The sequence below is a fragment of the Ipomoea nil genome, unplaced genomic scaffold (genome assembly GCF_001879475.1).
Source record: "Ipomoea nil cultivar Tokyo-kokei standard unplaced genomic scaffold, Asagao_1.1 scaffold3087, whole genome shotgun sequence".
In the NCBI taxonomy this organism is placed as follows: domain Eukaryota; kingdom Viridiplantae; phylum Streptophyta; class Magnoliopsida; order Solanales; family Convolvulaceae; genus Ipomoea; species Ipomoea nil.
The window spans coordinates 49152-68182 of record NW_017619515.1 but is presented as its reverse complement, the minus strand read 5'-3'; positions in this window follow the sequence as shown (position 1 = coordinate 68182).

Genomic DNA, 19031 nt, shown 5'->3' with positions numbered 1-19031 from the left:
ATAGTATTTAATGTTGGATTATTATGAAGAGTTGCTTGAAATAGGCCCATTTCAGTGGGATCTATAAACCATTCACCAAATTGGATTTAATTCGTAAATACAATAGGTTTATTAGTAAATAATAAATAATAAATAATAAATATTAAATATTAAAATATGTATGAAATGTCATTAAATAAACAAATTAGATAAATTTTGATGACCAAGATGTTGTGGTCTAATTAATGGGGAGCGTTATGCTATGGACCTGTGTCCAGCATGTGCATGGTGAACACGCTGTACATTCATAATTTTTATACTTTACATTCATAATTTGTATACTGTAGATTCATAATTGATTAATTTCTATACTGTAGATTCATAAAATTTTATAATATAGATTCATAATTTCTATGCTGCACATTCATAATTTCTATACCGTAGATTCATAATTTATATACTGTAGATTCATAAAATTTATAATGTAGATTCATACAGTACATAATTATGAATGTGCAGTATAGAAATTATGAATCTACAGTATAGAAATATGGATCTACAGTTTAGAAATTATGAATCTAAAAAGTATAGAAATTATGAATGTACAGTATATAAATTATGAATGTACAGCGTGTCCACCATGCACATGGTGGACACGGGTCCATAGCATAATTTGCCATGGCACCCGGGTTGGACTCCCATATGGGAGGTTGTGAGTTTGAGCCTTAGTGGAGGTGTTATTAGCTCTTTGTGTTTCAGTAGGTTGAGAAAGTAGTTATGAACATATACGTAAAAAGATAAATTTTGATGAGGCTCCCATGTAAAATCCTTTTGGTGCAAATTTTGGTATAAATTGATTCGTTGGAGATAGAAAAGAATTTGGTTTAAAGATATATTCGGGAAGGAAAATACTATGTGTACTCCCATTTTATACTCCCAACTTGTACTCCTACACACTAAATCTTGATGTAGACATTTGTATTAGGACCCACATGAAAAAGTAGCTTATCAGAATGCGCCACATCAAGGAGTAAAATTTAGGGAGTAAGGTTTGGGAATCTATGTAGTAGAACTCATTGGGGAATATTTCGTTTGGTACAAAATTTGGTGTTTTTGAACTGGGAATGACATTTTTTTTTTTCAACCTACTAAAACAAAAAGAATTAATAACACCTCCACTGAGTCTCGAACTCACAACCTTTCAAATAAAAGTCCAACTCGGATACCCATTAGACCACATAGTCTTGATAACTGGGAATGACCTTATTTGAACCAAAAGTTTAAGATAGTTATCTCATTTGCATCCCTTAAAATGCTCTCTTATTTTTAAAAATGAGTCATACAATCATACAGTGGCGGATCTAAAAAATTTTGTCAGTAGGGGCGAAAACATTAAAGCAAAAGGGATAGTTTGAAAAACAATGAAACACTTAAGAAATAAAGTCATACATATTGTTGGGTATAAGTAAAAAATAAAACATATCAAAACTTTGTAAAAATATTCATTACAAAATATGAAACATAATTACTTTGATAAAATAATTCAAATAGAAAACCCATATATATAATGTTGAAAGCCAAAAAAAGAGTCATTGTGACCAATTAGGGATTCAACCCCCTAACCATTCCTAGGATCAAGTACGGCTTTGCCAAATAGTCTAAGCAATCCATTGTTTACATTTATTCGTTTTTATATACATATATCTAAAACGTGTACTATATATGGGGTGAGGGTGGGGTGAGTGGGGGCAGCTGTCCCCGCTGCCCCCATACTAGGTCCATCCATGTAGGGGTGTCAATGCGGGCCGGCCCGCCTCATTAGGCTCGCCCCACCACGGGCTTTTTATTTGGCGGGCTTTTGCGGGCCGGCCCGCGAAGCTCGCGGGTTTGGAACTACACATCCCAAGCCCGCCCCATACGGGCTTGCGGGCTGGCCCGCGGGCCATCACTTAAATTTAAAAAAAAAACATTAAATAGTATATAAACATGTTAAAACTGCTTGAAATATGGCACTATTTATTGGTCGTTCTTTCACATCATCACGGTGTATGATACACCACAATGCACCGGAAACTTCCATAAAATCCATAAATCTCGCCCAAATCTCTCGGATCAATACCACGCATTGAGCAGAACTGTAGAAGGGTGATCAAAACTAGGGTTCAACAACACTCTCTATTTCTCTCTCGGCTTCATATTTTCCCTCTACAGTTCCCGTCTGTGTATAATACATATATAAATATGTATGTTTGCTGGACTTGGAGGCGATTTAGTAATTCATAAATATGTATGAATTGATGATTTAGTTTTAGTAATTGTTTGATAGAGTTGGAGGCAGATGGAGACGGGAGAACCGAAGAACTACGTACTCTAGGAATTATTAAATTAAGAATTGGCGAAAGATTATTGAATTATTGGATTTCTCCCCTTCTGCGTACTCTTAGATAGTCAGATCTACACACTGCCTAAGAATTAAGATATTATATATATGGTTTTTTTTTTAAAAAAAGAAGATATTATATATATAATTTATTTATTTATTTTTTAAATATGGCCTGTCTCACGGACCGACCTGCAACCCACGTAGATTTACCCGCGCAGGCTCTGGCCCTCCGCGGGCCATGCCCGTTAGGCCTGCATTTTCGCGAGCCTAATTTCTTGCGGCCCTAACCCGCCCCATCACAGAGCAGGTGTGGGCTAACTCGCGGAGTTTGGCCCACTTTGACACCCCTACGCCCATGCAATAATCATAGCATCATATTTTCATTTCACTCTCTCCTGCGCTATAATTCTAATTCACTCTCAAAATATAATACAATACTAAATTAACATTTAACTTTATTTTTTTTTTTAAATGGACTCCACTAGGTTGATGATGTCAAATTTTGTCATCTTTGCAAAATACACATGGATTAAAAAAGAAAAAAGAAAAGTGTCAAAACATAGTTGAGTGAGATGAAGCAGCATGATTCTTTTACAAAAAGACACCATAAATTTGATTATTGCAAACACTCTTTTGGTTGAACCCGTTGTACAGAATTTAGCACACCATCAGATAGTACTCTTCCCGTTGTAGTTGAGGTTGATCAAATTGCAGGGAAGGCCTTGCGGATAGAAATAAAGAAGCGCAGTTGTCCATCACTGTTCAAATTCATGATATAATTTGTCATCAAATTAAATTGCAGGGAAGGCCTTGTGGATGTCCTTGTCTGTTTCTGTGCATTTCAAATACAAAAAGTGTATGCAAAGGATGAAATTCTGCAAACACCTCCACTATTTCCCCCACCATTACTGCTACCTCAAAATCAACTCTTCCTGTTATTGACTTAGATTTTTTCCCAGTCAGGATAGGAAAATTCCTTCCCATGATTGCGAAACTCAAAGGAAATTTCTTGGATAATAACCTAAACTTTAAATTCTTGCTTGTAAGTTGTAAACTAACAAACATCATAATTTTTTTTATTTTATTTCAAAAGTTTTAAGTTCAATCTTACTCCTGTGAGTTCCTATCATTTTATAGGTCCAAGCATAGTAATAATAATAAAAATATGATAAATTATACCATGAATTAAGATTCACTTTATATTATGCACATTGATTCAAAATGACATTCAATTTAAAACATATTATGTCTCTCCACTTAACATGTATATGTAAATACAATGAATGTACATAAAATGGCAATTAAAATGAATGAAACTCAAGAAAACATGGTACGGCTGTTGGGTAAAATAGGTGCGATGAATACTTGGAATGGATATTTGCGACGTGTTGTTGCTTCGGGACAGGAAACCGGCAACGTTCTGTGTCGTGTTTGGCAACACTATCTTAAAGATATTTAACGACCAGGGTATCGTTATATCTTCGACTGATAGCACAGAAACAAATAAACAGCTTAATTTCAGAACTTAGGGACTAGAAATTTCGTGTTGGAGTAAATTGTTTCCTTGTTCTGTATTAAGTGACACTGCCAAAGCTTTATTTATAATGGCTTGTGCACTTCTTACACCTTACCACCATTGTAGGCAGTGTGTGGACAATCAGCATGAGATTAGGCTTTGTATGGCCAAGCATCATGCAACCAATGCTGGCCACTTAATTTGTTTGATTAATTTGTTAAAACAAATTAAAAGATGATCCATTAAAATAGGAATCTTACTTGAAGCCTTTGCTAAGAATGTTTCCCAACAATGACCAAACAGTGAATGATGAAGAAGTCATAGCTGAAATTGATCTGAGTATACTATATTGTGTCTTGATGCAGTTTGGTAGTAACTATAGATTTGAAGAGCTTGGGTGTAGTATACATTTCAAAGTCAAGATAGAAAATTTCCATCCAAAGAACACGAAACTCAAAGGAAAATTCTTCATATAGTAGCTGGAGCTTCCATGTGATATGTTACATTACGACCTTAGCTATCCACTATTAATCATACCAATAATGTTACATTGTCTCTGATCTTAATTTTGACTTTATTTTTTTCTTTTTATTTATGTGACATTTTTACTCATTATTTAAAGAAAAGAGTAGTTCAATAGTTCAACTTCTCCCTTACCGTTAAAAGCAAGTCACAAACAAGCTAGGTTTTTTTTTTTTTTTTTTTTTTTCGCTTTTGAAAATTTAATCTACAATTTAATGTAAACCTTGATTCATAATGGTCTTGTTTGGTAAATGGTTGTTACCTGATATGGTTAATTAGAGGGTATAATTAGTTGATAACATTAACTGATTGTAGAAAACTGTTTGGTAAATTAGCTGCTAGCTGTTTGGTATAATTTTTTTTTTTTCCAAAAAACTAATTGAAAAAGTTGCTTTGAACAGTTTTTTGAATTTTAGCCTTTTGGAATTACAAAAAGCTAATTAACCAAACACTTATATTGACTTTTTAACAAAGTTAAACAACTAATAGTGGTCAAATAAGCCACAATTAGCCTATAGACTAACTATTTTACCAAAGAGCCAATATAATTTGTATCAAATGAAATTGCAGGGAATTGAAGGCCTTGTGGATGTCGTCCTTGTCTGTTTCTGTGCATTTCAAATACATAAAAGTGTATGCAAATTAAGGATGGAATTGTGCATACACCTCCAACACTACTTGTCCCACCTCAAAATCAACTCTGTTCTGATCTTCCATACTTAGCAGCTTCTTCTTCTTCTTCTTCTTCTTCTTCTTCTCCACACTGCATTATTCATATATCTCCAACCCAACCTGAGCTGAGGCACCACTGTACTGGCTTTGCTTTCTGCAGGTAGTGATACCAATCAACTCCGATCCATTGCCTGCACTGACCAAAATCAAAGTCCATCGAAAATATATAAACGAATCGATGCCTCGAAAACGTTGGAATAATGCAACAGACAAATGTTCTACATACTTGAAGCAAATTAAAATCTTGACAGTGTCAGTGTGTCACCTTCACCCACAACATGCATGCTGCATTATATTATATCATGGCATTCCATATAAGAATACCAAAACCATTATTACCATCTAATCTGAACACCAAATCATCAGAGACAGACAGAAAGTGGTTGAGATCAGTGGAACATAATTAACCACTTTTCAATCAAAGGAAAACGGCCTCAAGGCACTGCAATTTGTAAACTCAGCCAACCTTTTGCAGGTGGGAAAATACTAACCTTTCCAGTCTTTTCAAGCTTGAGCCAGCCCGTCACGCAGTCTTCCTAGCGTGATATATCCAAAAAAGAGCAACTAACTCTTGTGATTAACTAGAAGAGGTCAGAAAAATCACACTCAATAAAAAGATACATTAGAAAATATCTGCATGATCAATAAATTAACAAAATAACATATTTGTATGTGTGTGAGAGAGATAGAGAGAGAGATACAGTTGTGGATTAATTCATAAATTAAAAATAAATAATAAATATTAAAATGGACCATTAAATAAACAACAAATTAAAAGATATAATCTGATACCAAGATTATGTGGTCTAATAGTACCCGGGTTAAATTTTTATTTGGAAGGTTGTGAGTTCGAGCCTAAAAAAAAAAAAAAAAAAAAAAAAAATCCTTTTTGCAGCTTTATGGTTGATGAAATTTGCTTTGTGGATGGACAGAAACTCATCTGCCAAGGATGGAATTTTACGTACACCTCCAATGCTTCTCCCATCATTGTTGGAACCTCAAAATACGTAGGATTATAAAAGATTCTGGGGGATTCCATTAGAAGAATCCAAGTACCACTGCTTTCACAGTCAAATCAATTCCTTCAATTTTACTGCAGGGATCAATCACATTGTGGGGGATTTCAAACCTTACATCCCCCAAAGGCATTGGAAATTTGCAGTCTATGACAGATCTCTGGCCCCTGGACACTCTAACCACAATCTGGACAATATCACCTTTGGAACGTGCCTACATTATGGAATACATACAAACATACAATATAACAATTAGTAATACCATAACTATTACCATCCATCTATTCTAATATAATATCAAAGATGAAGGGAACAAATATAACTAACCTTGAACCACTTTTCAATCGAAGGAATCCTCGAACCACTGCAATTATCTATCCCAAGATAGTTTAAGGATTCAAGACCATCCCAGCCTGGAAGCTCAACCAAACTTAACTTTTGCAGTTCTGAATATTTAGCCTTCTAAGTCTTTTCATGTTTGATAGATCTGCTATTTAAATCTCAAAATATGTTAATACCAATTAAAACCACGCAAACTCAATTTATTGATACATAAGTCTCGGAGAAGCAAAGCCCCGGAGATCATACAGACAAGCCAACTTCACATTAAGAGGCAACAATATAATTCGAAGGAAGAAAAAAAGAAGCGGAATTACATGGAAGCAAGAGCATCTGCAACTCGAGATAGATATGCACTAAAGAGGAGCTAGCCCCAAGGCGAAATCTGCAAACGAATAAAAGCAACTACCTCAGGCACCCGGCCTCCAGGTAGTAAGCGCTGTTACGTTGTAGAGGTAACAATAAATCCAAACCAGCGATTGAGAGCCGACTTCAATTCAATAAAGGAAGGAATCTGCATCGTCATGCCACAGTGATAATCCTTTGAACTGATGTTGTACTAGTTGCTAAGCCTCAATTTGATGCTACTCTAACAGCAGTAATTGTAGTTTTGGAGTACCAAAAGATTCAGTTGTTTGATCAAATTGCAGGAAACCCCTTGGGGACGGAAAGAGTCGCACTTCCCCATCTTTGTTTCTATGTATATCACATAAACAAAGTATATACGAAGAATGAAACTCTGCATACACCTCCAATTCTTCTCCAATTATGATTGGGATCTCAAACTCAAATCCTTCCTGGTATTCTTTGTCTTCACTGGAAATATACTCACTTTCCTTTGTCTTCACATAACCTGCGCTTTTGCTTCTCACAATGATCCTAACTCCATAAAAGCTTGAGTGTAAATCATCCTCATAAAGGATATTTAAGTATTGATGCCTCGCGAGTTTTCGAACACCCAAATATACAGAAGCTCCAAATACACGAAATAAAATCTTCACACTATCGCCTTCCGAAAGTACCTATATATATATATATATATATATATATATATATATATGCAACATAATAATGCAAAAATGTAATTCGTTCTTAAAAAACAATGCAAAAATGTAATATTTTATAGAAAACCCGTAATAGAGAATTTGCAAGAAATAAAGTAATTAATAACATAACAAAATTACAGTCTCATAGATCGAGATATGTGAGACGGTCTCATAGGAGAATTTGTTAACGAGAGAGGGGTGAGTCTCTTGCCAGACAGTCTCACGACTCCTTATTCATAAGGCGGGTCAGGCTATTATGTGCATGTAATAATTATGACGGAAAATATAATATTAATCATGGATAAATTGTTTGTTATTTATAAGTGGAAATTTAATACTTTAAAAAAAAAATGTAATACTTTTAAATCAAAATGTAATATTTAAAATAGAACAATTACTTATGAAAAAAGTGTAATACTAAATTGATTTATTATTAGTTATTAGAGAAAGTGTAAATACATATGAGGAAAAATATGCATGATATGAAAAATGTAACATTTTAGGGGTTGAAAAGTTATGCTGGAAAGTGTAATACTTATGAAAAACCTGACACATCTCACCGATTAGCATTCGTGAGACCTCTCGAAGGAGATATTGAAGGAATAAGGTTCAAATTAGCCACTGAGCGTAACTTGAAAGTGTAATTATGCCACTGAATGAAAAAAAAATATGCAATTACGCCACTGAATACCCCAAATGTATGTAATTTCACCTGATAGCAAGTTACCATCTATTTCATTAGGTTGTTTGCTTATGTGGATGTTGAGTTAGCATTTTTAAATAATTCTTAATAACTTATTAAAAACCCGTCTAGGTGGCCGCCGACCACCCTTTCCCCCCTCCTCCTTCGTCTCCGATTGGAGATGAAGACATATCTCTTCGTCTCCAACTAGAGACGAAGAGCTTCCCTTTGTCTCTGGTTGGAGACAAAGGAAGGGGAAAGGGGGTGTAACACCCCCGTTTTCTAACACTAGAGCCTAGATAGATTATAAGCTTACACAACGGAATAAGCAGAAGGATTCTATTAAAACAAGATAAAACTAGAATCCTTAAACATAACGCGGTGAATCGGCCGCAGCCATCCACACTTGGATAACTGCCAAGCTAAACAACTAAGATCCCAACAACCAAAATATCAAATAATAAGGATTAAACAGGCCCAGATATCTACTCATCAAACAACCCACAGCTCAACAAAGACTACGTCTGAAAATCCATATCCATTCTATGATACTAAGCATTCTAAAGGTTAACATCCTATAACATCTATTCAAGTCTAAAACAAAAAAGGCTTAAAGGTCACATCATTATCAAAATTATCGAACTAAAGGAAGAAAAACTATCAAATTGTAAACCTCTAAATGTACTCTCGTCATGCATTACTCCAAACCTGAAAGGGGTTATCAAGAAAACAGGAAAAACAAGCCATTAGCATAAATGCTAAGTATAAACCACTCTACCTCGTAAAATATGTATAAATATAAGTTTAGAAAATAGATAGTTTTAGTTTGGAAATCAATACTTTAGTTTGGAAACCCAAAGACATCATAAGTCACATATACCACATAGGAGCATAGAAATGTAAATCAAATGGATGCATAGGATATATATATATATATATATATATATATATATATATATATATAACTCACGCCCACATGCAAATATGTATGAGATAGCAAAGAGAAGTTTATGCTTTCGGGTAAATAAAGCTTAATGCCAAAAGAGGATCATGAGTATATAATGCAATCTCTTATACCACCAAAATAGAGAAAACTATGTAACCGAGTAGTAAAGGTATTTCCAGTAGTATACAAATTTACCATATATGTATAAGAGTTACTCGTAGTCATATCATAAGTAAGTTCAAAACCTTTCTTTGGGATCATTGATAACTATCATTTCATAAATATCAATATTTAAAAATAATACTAGAGGTTATCACAATTCATACATTAAGGGAGGAGAGTTCATTCATCATGTGTGAATGACTCCGAAGGGGACCCAGTCCCGTAGAACAGCTCCCTTATCAATCATAATGGGAGGAGAGCCTTCACATGTGTCAATAACTCCATAAGGGACCCAGTCCCGTAGAACAGCTCCTATATCAATCATAATGTGGAAACAAAACTACTACCTTTAGTGTGCACACTCTCTTACAAGGATTCCAAGTCTAGCGGGTAGTAACTAGCCCTAGTAACCCAGAATGTTTCCTACCAGGTTACTCCTCAAATAAAGTATCCAGGATGTTCTCTACTAGATATATATTATCTCATCAACTCTACAGAAGGGACCGCAGCCCAATTGGAACCTCCAAAAATATACATTTTCCTACATAGTATCCCTTGTTTGAAAATAGCAGTGGTATAAGCTTTGCAAAATCTTTCTTCTCAAAATGGTTTTCATACATATCTCATATATACATAGATGGAGTATAGATATAGTTTTCATAAAACATAAGGATAGGTGTACATGAGTATTATAAGGGATTCATATCTACATAAATGAATAAGAGTATATATATATATATATATATATATATATATATATATATATATACCCTTAGCCATAATGGTGCAATCTAGACCATGATATGAGTATAAGATATTATTATGCTTATTAACATAAAACATGTTTCCTTTCATAATACACATTCCTAATGATCAAGTATAAACCTCACGTCATTCTCAAGTAGAAAATAGGGAAAACATGCCTTATTTTAAAAATGAATTTTCAAATATAACATGTAGACATTTAAACAACACTTTGACCAAGTTCCCCGAGCCTCACGAATCACCGGGACCCGCAAGACTGGTCCTTGGCCGGACCCAACAGACAGAACACAATGGTCCTGTCTTCAAGGCCCCATGGCCACGCGGGCTACGCGACAGAACCTCGAGTTCTGCCGCGAAGACCCGCGGTAGCCACAGCTTTAGGTGGCGGAACTCAAATTAAAGTTTCGCGAGCCTATCGCCTGCTACAGCACACGGGGCTAGTCGCCAAGCACCCCGTGCCCGTGGCTAGTCCTGTGTGTTCACTGACAGAGGGGAGGCAGTGTCCTCCTCACTCTGTCATCTCCGTTTTCCACTCACGCCACCCCCTTCCCAGCGGAGACGAAGGAAGAAGGGGGAAGGGGTGGCCGGCGGCCACTTCGGCATTTTTCTAAGTTTATTATTAAAAATTATTTAAAAACGCTACTCACCATCCACGTAAGCCTGCAACCTAATAAAATGGATGATAAATTACATATATTTGGGGTGTTTAGTGGCCTGATTGCACTTTTTTTCATTCAATGGCCTAATTACACTTTTAGGTTACTTTCTGTGGCCAATTTAACCTTATTCCTATTGTCAAACAAAATGAGAGAGAGATGAAGGGAAGATAACCAACCTGGAACCAGTCTTCAATCAAAGGAATCGTCAAAGAACTGCACCTTGTTATGTCAAAAATCCATAAGGATTTAAGATTTCTGAGGCCCGAAAGCTCAACCAAACTTTTGCAGCCAGATATATACAATTCTCTAAGCCTTTTCAACTTTGATATATCTGTTATTTTTTCCAATGAGATACAGTTCATTGTAGAGAGTACTTCCAAACTAGGAGGAAGTCCTAAAAGTGCTCTAAGATTTAACAAATTATTCAAGTAGAGCACTTTCAAGTTGGAAAGATGGAAAAAGTTGAAAGACAAGCTTTGAAGATAGCATCTTTCCATTACATATAATTCTTTCAATGAAGACAAACTCCCTAAAGAGGTTGGATGATCTATTTCATACAAATAGTTGTAAGGAATGGTCAAAGCATTGCACCAGCTTATGTCAAGTGTTTCTAAGGATTCAAGACTCTCCAAGCCTGGAAGCTCAACCAAACTTTCGCAGCTACTAATATACATCTTTCTAAGTCTCTTCAAGTTTGATACATCTGCAATTTTTGCTAATGAGACACAATTGCTTGTAGAGAGATATTCCAAACTGGGAGGAAGTTCTGAAAGTTCTCTAAGATTTTGACAGTGATCCAAGTACAGACCTTTCAAGCTGGAAAGATGATAAAGGCGGAAGGGTAAAGTTTGAAGATACCAACTCCTGCTTATATGTAATGTTTTCAATGAGGATAAACTCTCAAGAGTGATAGGAAGATCTACTTCATGTACATAGTTGTCTTCTATATACAAAGCTTCCAAGGAACATAAATTCCCCACTGAAGTGGGTAATAATAAACCACCAGGATCATCAACAAGAAGTGTTCTTGGCCAGAAGTGAGGTGGTAGTTTTACAACGATTTGCCTCCCCAAGTATAGGAACTTTAGATTTCTCAAACATCCCAAAGAAAACGGTAGATGTGAGATAGGGGTTGTTTTAGCATGTAACACTCTTAGTTGCTCTAATTTTCCCAACTCAATTGGAAGTTCCTTCAGTTTTTGGCAATAATCTAAGTTTAAAACCTCAAGTAATCTTAACTTGCAAATGCTACTTGGTAGGTCCTTGAGTTTCTTGCAATATTCAAAATTTAACTCGACGAGTCTCTCTAAACTTCCAATTGATGGATGCACCTTGGCCAAATTAAAACAAAACTTAAACGACAATAATTGAAGACTTTGTGCCCCAGTGACGTTCGGTGTTTCCCCAAGTTGATCACAATAGTCAAGCCTTAAGATCCTCATGCACCTAAAATGCTATTGAAACAAAGTAGAAGGTTTTAATCAACATTAGTACTACTATTCCAATTTTTAATCAGAAAATATGCAATGTTAGAAGAAGCATTACTAGACACACAAACCTGCATATTCAATCGAAATTCCTCGATATTACTATCCTGCAAGTCTAAAACAACAAGTTTCTCAAGGTGAAAATTAGATGGTATGCGCCTCAAATTGCATTTATTCCACTGGAACCACCTAAGCTCATTGGACAAACATTTTAAAGATCCTCTGAGTTGCACATTATCCAATTGGAGTATTCGTAACTTTACCATCCTTGAGAATACTTTTGTACTCAAAGGAACATTATTTATCATATTAGAATTTATCACCATCCCTTCAATTGCTTCCGTTCCCTAATTTAATTTAAAAAAAAAAAAGGAGCAATGTTTTATGCATTCTAAAAATTTTCAAAAGTATTACAGGCAAATGAGTTAAGTAGAATAACTTAAAATAGAAAGGAAATGTTATACCTTGTTGCATTGAAGCACATCAAATACATCCTCTGGGTTGAATATTCTACTTCGTCTGCCAGGATCTCGGGGGAATTCCTTTCGAACAATTTCTTTTCCCATATCTCGTACTAAATCATGCATCCTGAGAATCTCATTTTCTCCAACTTCATCTATCGTTAACAAACATCTTTCTATCAAAGTTCTAATTCCACTATCAACATGAAAACCACAAGCTTCTAATACCATAACAATGTCTTTTTTGTTTTGTCCAACGAAAAAACAAGCAATATCAAGAAAGATGTTTTGGGTGTCATCATCAAGTCCATCATAGCTTATTTTAAGAATGTTTTGAACATCTTCATGAGGTATCCTTCTTAATTTCTTAGCATTATTGGTCCATTCTTGCATTGATCTTCCACGCAAGTGAGAGCCTATAACTTTAATTGCTAATGGAAGTCCGCCAGTATAATTTACTATCATTTTGGATAATTCATTGTAATCCTCTAATGGTGTAGGGACACCAAAAGCATGCCAACTTAAGAGTTCCAAAGATTCATCAAAACTTAAAGTTTTGACCATATACTTCTCATGTGCTCCAAGGTCACTCAATAGATGAAAATCTCTAGTTGTAATTATAATTGTGCTGCTTGGACCAAACCAATCACGTTGTCCAACTAATGATTCTAGTTGACTTACATGATCTATGTCATCAAGAACAATAAGTACACTTTCCGATCGCAACCTTTCTTTGATCAAACTTATCCCTTCGTCGACATTATCTATATCAAAGTTCTTTCTCTTAAGTGTTTTAGTTAGAAGTTTCTCTTGTAAACGAACTAGACCCTTGTGTCCCTCAGAAACTTCTGACTTAATGTTCGCAATAAAGCAACTACCTTCAAACCTTTGAAAACTCAAGTTGTATATTGCTTTAGCAAGGGTTGTCTTCCCTATACCACCCATGCCAAAAATTCCAATCATCTGAACTATATCCTTTGTTTGATTTTGCAATAAATGAAGTACATGACTAACACGAGAATCAATTCCGACAGGGTGCTTTGCAACATTCATGTGAGTACGATTTACTTCCCTTAGTATCTCTTCAGTAATTTTCTTGATAAACTTTGATTCATATCTAATCAAAAAAAAGAAAAATAAATAAATAAATTTATTGAATAAAACGTCAATCTATAATGTTGCAGAAAATAAAGGCAAAAACACAAAACTAAGAAATGAAATTGAAGGCATGATACAAGACATTAAAGCACTCGAGTCTACCAAGTTGAAGAAATTCAGCCTTCTTTAAAATAAAACTGTAAGTAGAGTTACTAGTAGAAAGAGCAAAGTAACAAGGAATTTCTTGTAAAAAACTAGATTATTGGTGATCATAGTGTGGGGATGGTTAACTCTATATGGTGCAGAGAACACTTATTGAATTTCTTCTTAGTAAAACTGAAAAGAGTGAATCAGAGAAATTACATCAACTTTTAACCAATATAAAATTCTCTCTCACTCAATGTGTGTAAACCTTCAAACCAATACTGCAAGTTAAGATTTTTGCTCAATTGGAGATTTATATAGCAATGAATACTTAAAATTTTAAACATGACTATCAGAAATTTAAATAATATTTTGGTGAGTTTTTTCCACTTTTGGTCCCTTGACTTCACATGTGTTGACAAATGGGATTCACGACTTTTATTCCGGACATAATAGGTGCACAACTTCAATTTTTTTTCCACATTTGGTCCTATCCGGCCAAGAACCCGGCCAACCCACCGGAATTAAACCCAACCCTTATTATGGCAAGGGTATTCTAGTCATTTCTAACCCATGAATATTGATTAAATAAACTATTTACTCCGTATTTACACCTCGTCTATCTCTGTTCGAAGCTAAGTGTGCGAAGAAGGAAGAACAAAAACCCATGACTGTAAAATCGTTCGTTGAAGCTGTATAATCGTTCAGCGCGAAACTCAAAAACACAAGCTGTAAAATCGTTTGTTGAAGCAGCGGATATGGCTTCTCATCATCGAAGCTGTTCTTCATCGGATTGGGCATCACATGGTAAGTACACTGGCAAAAAGTTAAATTAGTTGCTTTTTTGGAATGTTGAGGATGTTGTTATGCAGTTAGGGGAGCATATTGATAAAGTTGAATACTTTAGTATATATTATGGTTTCATTGGGACCCATGACTGTATATATTTTAGGGTTTAGCTTGGACCCATATCTGTATAAATTAGGGTTTAGTTGGGACCCAGTTCGACCATTTGGGGACCATTTTTACTTTTTCATTTGTTTATTTCATCTGCAAATGTGAATACCATTTCTTATACAGTTTATGTATATTCTGTGGGGACCATTTTTGTTGTTTTACCACTTGCATTTGTGATATCACTGCTCCGAATTTGTGTATGAATTTGATTTGATTTTGTATTGTAAATATTTGTCTTTGAAGGTGAAAGTGTTGAATATGACAGTGACACTGAGGGCAGTGAGTATAATGAACTAAGTGCTGATGATGACAATGTTCAAAATAAGGATGACATAGAGTTTGAAGAACATATAGATTATGGAGTTGAAGATAGGGGTTTAATAAATAACTTAGAAAACGAGGTGGGCAGTCAGGCTTTGCAAAGTGATATATTTGACCCTAACCTGTCTGATGATGCCTCAATTATGGAATCAGATAGTGATTGTGAGATAAGTGGTGGATTATGGACTAATTTTAGGGCAAGTACAGATATGAATGATCCTGAATTCACTCTAGGAATGACATTTGCCTCTAAGCAAGAGTTTAAAGAAGCTGTTCATAACTATGCCATTAAAAATGGAAAAGATCTGAAGTTTGTGAAGAATGACAAATATAGATTCATTGTAGAATGTAAACAAGAGGGTTGTCCTTTCAGAATAAGTCTTAGAAAAGTTATAAACTCTTTGTCATGGAGGATTTTAACGATGGAGCAAAAGCATGATGGATGTTCATGGGCTTTCGATAACAGAATGATGAATTCAACTAAAATAGCCAAGAGGTGGAGCAAGGAAATCAATTATAATCCTGATTGGAAGATGTTAAAGTTTAAAGAAAAAGTTCATGATGATGACAAGTACAATATGAGTGAGAGGCAGACCTATAGAGTGCTTGCTAAGGCTAAAACTATTCTGAAAGGAAATGAAGAAGAGAACTTTAATAAACTTTGGAGTTATGAGCTGGAAATTAAAAGAACAAATCCAATGTCACGTTGTTTTATTAAATTGAGTGACTTGAAAGAAATGAATGGGGATTCACGATTTCTTAGGTTCTACATGTGTTGGGATGCATGCAAAAAAGGCTTCAAATATTGCAGGAAAATAATTGGAATTGATGGGACTCACTTAAGGACAATTATTGGAGGTGTGTTGCTCACTGCTATAGGGATTGACTCTAATGATAGCATATTTCCATTGTGTTATGCTATAGTTGAGAAAGAAACTTTACAATCCTGGACATGGTTTCTAGAGTTTATGAAAACTGACTTGGATATTACTGCTTGGAATGAGGATGAATTCACAATAATTTCAGATAAACAGAAGGGTTTAATTCAAGCTTGCAAGGATATTTTACCTAAAGTGGAGCACAGGTTCTGTGTAAGACACCTTCATGGTAATATGAAGGTTGCAGGGTTCCAAGGAAAATCACTTAAGGATGCATTATGGTCTTGTGCAAGAGCATACACTGTCACTGATTTCAATAGAGGGTTTAGACGTTTGAAGGAGTTAGATGTGAATGCATTTGAGTGGTTAGCAGATAAACATCCTAAAGAATGGTCAAGATCACATTTCTCATGTGCATCACAGAGTGATATGTTGGTTAATAACATATGTGAATGTTTTAACAATGTGATATCTGAAGCAAGACAACAACCCATTATTGGCTGCCTAGAAAACATCAGGAAATTGTTAATGAAGAAACTGTATGAGAAGAGAGAGGCTGCAAAAAAATGGACTCAGAATATCTGCCCTAGGATCTTGGACAAGTTAGCTGTGATAGAAAAACAAGCTGCAAGTTACAGGGCAACTCAGAGTGATTATCATCTGTTTGAAATCCAAGGAATGTATGGGGACCAGCAAGAGGTTGATTTGCAAAGAAAAAGATGTTCTTGCAGGAAATGGGATTTAACTGGAATCCCATGTAAGCATGCTGTTTGTGCTATTTGGCTAAAGAAAGGTGTAGTTCATGATTATATTGACAAATGTTATTCAAGGGACACTTACCTGAAAATATATGAGGGATCCATACATCCAATGGCAGGGGCTACAAATTGGCCTTTAACTGACAGAAAACCTCCCCTTCCTCCACTATACACTGCTAGGCCAGGTAGACCACAGAAATGCAGGAAAAGATCAGCTGGTGAGCTCACCAAGGATGGGGTATCAGTTGCTCAGAATCAGCTCACCAAGGATGGTTTATCTGTTGCTAGGAGTCATATTCAGTTGCATTGTAGCATATGTAGGAAGAGTGGTCATAATTGCAGGAGTTGTCCAGACAAGACAATGAGAACCCATAAACAGGTATTTCTATATTCTCCTGAAATTTTACTCAAGTCAATTCCATAAACTAACTTAATTTTTGTGTAATTTTTTTTTTTTTTTGGTTTTAGATGAAGCCAAGGAAAAGAGTGATCAAGCCTACTTCTGTACCAGTGTCAATTCCAGTTCTTGAAGATCCAGTTGCTGTTCCAGTTCATGAAGATCCAGTTGATGTTGAAGTTCCATCACCACTTGAAGTTGATGTTGATGTTCCAGTTCCACTAGAAGAACCAACTGAAGTTCCAGTTCCACTTGAAGATCCAACTGAAGTTCCAGTTCCACTTGAAGATCCAACTGAAGTTGATGTTCCACTTGAAGATCCAATTTATGTTCCAGTTTTTGAGGAGGGAAATAACATTGGGTTATTTAACATTCCAGTTGAGCCACTGAATGAGCAAGAAATACTGACTCAAGAAGATCTTGATTTCTATAATCATTTTGATTTCTCAACACCATTTGAAGACCAGCCTGTTCCACATCAAGACCAACCTGTTCCAGCTAAAGACCAACATGTTCCAGATGAAGGTTGTTCTGGGCAACCACCAAAGAAGAAGGGCAAGGGAAAGGACAATGCCAAGAAACAAAAACAGCTTAAGAACAGAGGTATTGCAGGAAGGACAAGGGCTTCCAAGACTTTCAAATCTCTGTTCTTTGGAAACTCTGATGATCCATTAACCATTGACTAAATATGTATGGGAACTACTGTTTTTTGGGAACTTAGATTTTGGCTAGCAATTGAAACAATATGTCAATTGAAACCATTTGAAATGTTTGGTAATATAATCTCTTTTGGTATTTCATTTTGGTAGTATGTCAAACTGATTACGATCATGATATATTCAACTTGTATTTTGTCCAAAAATATTAATGAAATCATCATTTTGGTAGTATGTCAATCCAGATTTGTTAGTTATTGGTTAATTGCATCTGCCCATTATTATTCATTAACTGTGTGTTCACTCCAAATCCCTCATCAATCCCCATTCCATCTACCTCATTCACATATTAATACAGAAATTAAAAACTGAATGAAGAATTTAACTGCACAGCAAACTAATACAAACAACTTGAATTTCAACAAAGCAAACATTTGGTTCAATCTTAAATGCCCAACATACTACATTAACTGCTTTAAATCCACTAACCTACTGTCAGTGTTACAAATAAGTAGGATTACAACGATACCTACAAACATTATAAGTACATGAATCTTCCACTGTATTGGCATTGGCTCATCACGGAGTAACTGGACTTTACTTTTTTCTTCAGCTTTCAACTTCTCCTGCTGCAACTTTTGAATCTGTTCTTCATGTTTATTTATCTTCCTTAGCAAACCTGGGATTATTTTCTTCGATCTCTTACACATGGGAGGGTCGAACCATTCCATTGAGCTACACCTAGCCATTGGGCATTGCCAAAACCTTCTCCCAGGATTTTCGTTCGTCCAGGAAGTTCGCAACTTCATTTGATACCCACAGCGACAATGTATTACAGGAATCCATTCACCATATTCATAGTACATACCGGTCGAGTTAGATGTTGAAGAATTTGCATTCATCTTGCACGCCACACCTTCTTCGAACAAAGACAATCGAACGGGTAGGGTTTTTTTTTTCTTCCTTCTTCGCACAATCGAACAGAGATAGACGAGCAATGAGGTGTAAATACGGAGTAAATAGTTTATTTAATCAATATTCATGGGTTAGAAATGACTAGAATACCCTTGCCATAATAAGGGTTGGGTCTAATTCCGGTGGGTTGGCCGGGTTCTTGGCCGGATAGG